This window comes from Jaculus jaculus, chromosome 2, assembly GCF_020740685.1.
Source record: "Jaculus jaculus isolate mJacJac1 chromosome 2, mJacJac1.mat.Y.cur, whole genome shotgun sequence".
Taxonomy (NCBI): Eukaryota; Metazoa; Chordata; class Mammalia; order Rodentia; family Dipodidae; genus Jaculus; species Jaculus jaculus.
In genome coordinates, this window is record NC_059103.1 from 12,742 (window position 1) to 16,821 (window position 4,080).

General features: G+C 45.3%; 1 pseudogene; it reads right to left on the reverse strand.

The window, feature by feature from the left end:
- Window positions 1-697: 697 nt before the first annotated feature.
- On the reverse strand, window positions 698-3,771 carry LOC123458569 (annotated as a pseudogene).
- Window positions 3,772-4,080: the final 309 nt, after the last annotated feature.

Consider the following 4,080-nt stretch of genomic DNA (forward strand, 5'->3'; position numbering starts at 1 on the left):
TGTTTTGCTTGTCTTGTATTTCTTCCCCTCCCTTTCCTTCCTTCCTTCCCTACCTCAGGGTTTGCAGTATAGGTCAGGCTTATCTCATTAGCACTGTGTAGCTCAAGGTAGCCAGAAAAATATGATGCTCATTACTTAGACTCCTAAGTGCTGGGATTCCAGGTGTGTGACACTACAGCTGGCAACACATTATTTACTAATAATTAAGCATCAGCTATTACATAAAATTGCTGACTTCTGTGCTTGTTTGCTTCACAGAGTTTTCAAAAGTATGAACACATTATGTCTTTCAATCTTCACAACAGCCATGAGGTAGGCAGTCAGGCATTATAGTTCCAAGACCGAGGACAGGATCATAACTGGTGGAGCTGGTAACAGAACCCATGTACTGCAGTTCCCAGGCCAGGGCTCCTTCTACTCTGAGAATCAGAGCTCATGGTGGTAAGCAAAACAGCCTTTATACTTAGAACAGATGGCTGTCCTCTGGTCCTGCAAACACAGGCAATTTAGAGTACAGACCTCATCCTGAACTCAGAGGTAAGTATACCTGAGCCTAGGTTGGCATTAGCATGAGAGCACAAAGAGGACAGAACAAGGGGATATTTAACAAGGGTTTCTACTTGTTTTCTTGATTTGCACTAGATCAGGTTTGGTGTTATAACTATAAAGCAGCAAAGTTCAGGACGAGCAAAAGCATTCAAAGGACCTTCTCATCTAACAATTTGTTAATTCCTTCACAAATCCTCTTGATGTTAGGCCTACAGTCTCCATCTAGACTATAGAGGGTAGTGAGGAACTCCACTGAGCAAAGTGGTTGAAGGCATGGTTGATGCGCCCATGGGTCCTGGGTGTCAAGTGTCGCTGCACCAGTTCATGTACCAGGTCCTTGCACTCAAGCAGAAGCTTAGAGAGCACATTCCTGTCAAAGGATATTCCACTTCATGGAAGCTGACCATGGTCATGGCAGTCTGATTCAGCTTCTTCCAGAGCTTTTCCACAATAACAACCTCCTCTTGGCTGAACTGGTTGTTCCGTTAGAGGATTCCAATTTTGATTGCTACTTTGATTAAGTCTTTCATGATCTTATGGGCCTCCTTCTTGCTATGGGTGTGCTCCTTTGTGACTTGGTAGAGCTCATCAAGGATCTCACTGCTGGTGTCATCAATCAACATGTTAGCCACAGTTTTGATGGCTATTTTGCTCAAAATCATTTTCTGGGCTTGAAGAGCAAGACTTTTTGAACTAAATACATCAGGACCTAAGGCAAGGAAAGAAAGAAATATTATAAGAATATAAGAACTATTACATTTCTGCAGTTAAAACATACTAAGTTATCTTTAGGTTCTTGGATCAAAAATAATGTCTATATCCCATAATACCCTAACTAAACTCCACCCTTACTCTGCTTCTGCTTATCAAGTACTGGGATTACAGGTATGCACCACCACATCCAGTTCACCAATATTATGGATGGCATAAAGAATGACATTGTGAGGGGAATATATATACTAACTTCCCTTTCCCATGCTGTGCCTGTTCACCCTGAGAACCTTCTAAACTGGACTCATGTTCATACAGTGTTTTTTATCCCATATAGGCAAAATCTTAGCATTTTACCTACTGCACTCCTAAGGCTCTTCTGATGTGATTAGCTCATAGAGGGTCGATATCACTATAGAAATGATTCAGTGTGGCCAGTGTGGTGGTGCATGCCTTTAATGTCAGCACTCAGGAGGCACAGATAGGAAGATCACCGTGAATTTGAGGCCACGCTGAGACTGCATAGTGAATTCCAGGTCAGCCAGGGCTAGAGCAAGATCCTACCTCAAAAAAACTAAAAAAAAAAAAAAAAAAAAAAAAAAGAGGAAGAAGAAGAGGTTGGGAGGGGAAGAGAAGGAAGAGTAAATCAACTAATAGATTACTGGAGGTAGAATGGCCTAAGTGAGATCAGGGGAAGAGACCGAGTATAAGAAGGGTAAGGAGAAGGTTAAACAAAATTTAAGATGTAACAAATAAGCCATATGGAAACCTACTTTTTTCTGGATAATGGTGTGCCCAGAGTTATAGAATGTAACTAGAAAAATTTCAGTGCCAGAAATTGGATACATTCCAGTGAGTTGTTGGCCAGAGAGGTCTCTAATACCCCTAAAACAAGAGCCAAGGCTCGTGGTTTCCCACCAGAAATAGATGGTAAGACCCTACTGCTGAATACTCCACATGCTTATATTACAAGGTCACACTTGTGCTGATAAATCATGCTGGAGCTTAGCTGAAACCCCCCCCCCCCTGCAGACCACTGACAGAAAGGAAGAAAAACTTACGGTGCATGCAGTCCTATGGGAGACAGAAGTCATCAGCACTAATTAACAACAGTGGCTGTATGAAATGTGAGGGAGCAGGGCAAGGAGGTTGTGTTTCTCTGGGAATAAGAGAACTCCAGACAGTATCCTTGAATTGGCTGGAGGAGAAGGGCCTCCCCGAGCGCCAAGCCTGCTGATGGAGCAGGAGAGCCTGCCTCACATATCAAACAGTCAGAGATTTGAAAATTGTCGGGAACGTCTGAGTCCACTTCCGTGGACTGCTCACTTATCCTTGTCACTGGTGATGATTAGGTGCCACCTCTCCTGAAATGTGCGGGGGTGCTGGTCCAGGTGTCTTGAGAGAGAGCCTGACAACTGCAGGACTTGTAAAGAGCGCTGTTTCCTTTCCACCAAATGACAGAGGCCACAGGGCTCTTGCTTGGGGGTTGAAAGCCACTCCCACAGGTTTTTTAATTCCTTCTTCACTTGTCTTGAATAGGAGCTGACTTGCTTACCTCCTTCGAGAATAAAATAGCGAAGTACACATGATGGGAGCTGGCCAAGGAAGCCCTCTCTCTTCAGAAACCTGTGTTGAGCACATTTTCACAAGCCACCACCTCCCCCATGAAAGGGGGGATTTTTACTTATTTAACTATGAGAGACAAAGTGAGAGATTGAGAAGAGAAAAGGACAGATACAGGGAATGGGCACATCAGAAGCCCCAGCACGCACGAGCACCCCCTTGCATCTCGGCCCGGTGGACCGAACCGGGGTCCATTGGTTTCAGAGTCAAAGTCTATAACCGCCAAGCCATTTGCTAACCTTCTATCAGAATAAAATTGTGAAGTACACATGACAGGTGCCGGCCAAGGAGGCCCTCTCTCTTCACAAACCTCTGTTGAGCACGTTTTCATCGTGACCCCCCCACACCCCCCACACAAGGGGGGAAAAAAGTATTTGACTTATTGAACTATGAGAGAGAAAGTGAGAGATTGACAAGAGAAAAGGACACCTTCAGGAAAGGGGCCCACCAGGTGATTTAGCACACACGAGCGCCCCCTTGTGTCTCCGGTTTGTCCTTCAACAGGGATAGCCTAGACAGAAATACGGATGTGACTTCCATTTGAAGCAAAGATATAGCTTTCATTTCCTGGTAAGCAAAGATATCATTCCAGTACAATACCCAGGAAGCTGTTTGGAAAACTGGAGACGCTGGTGTGCAGTGTCCCCTGCAATGTCACCATCAAGCATAGCCACGCCTGCTCTTTTTCTTCCACGTCACATGGGAACTTCTCATGATTGTGAGGAGCATGGAAGGCCACAACAGATTGTCACTGTGTTCACAGTGGACCGTGTGTTACATACTTACCGTCTTTCCCTTGATATGTGTGAGCGTGACTCAATGAACGTGGGGCACGTCCGTGATCATCCAGTTCTTACCCTTCTGCCCCTTCATTCCACCTGCTTCCATTGTCGGGTTAGGATGGTCCTCCAGAGCCTGTGAGTGGGCACCCAAAGCCTCCGAATACACATTTGGACCTTGACACACCTCATTCTTTCTGGAATGGGCTCAGCAATTTTACCCTGGGCCTCAAAGGCATAAAGAATGTCGATACCTGCCTATGGGTTTGATGTCAGTCCTATTTTCAAGAGACTCCTGTGTGTCTACTGCTTCAAAAAGACGTCGGTCCTCCTGCTTGAAAGGGGCACAGGACCCCCTGGAAGTTTCTCACTTCACCTGGAAGCTCTGCATGTCCCATGCGGATGTGACCATGTGAGT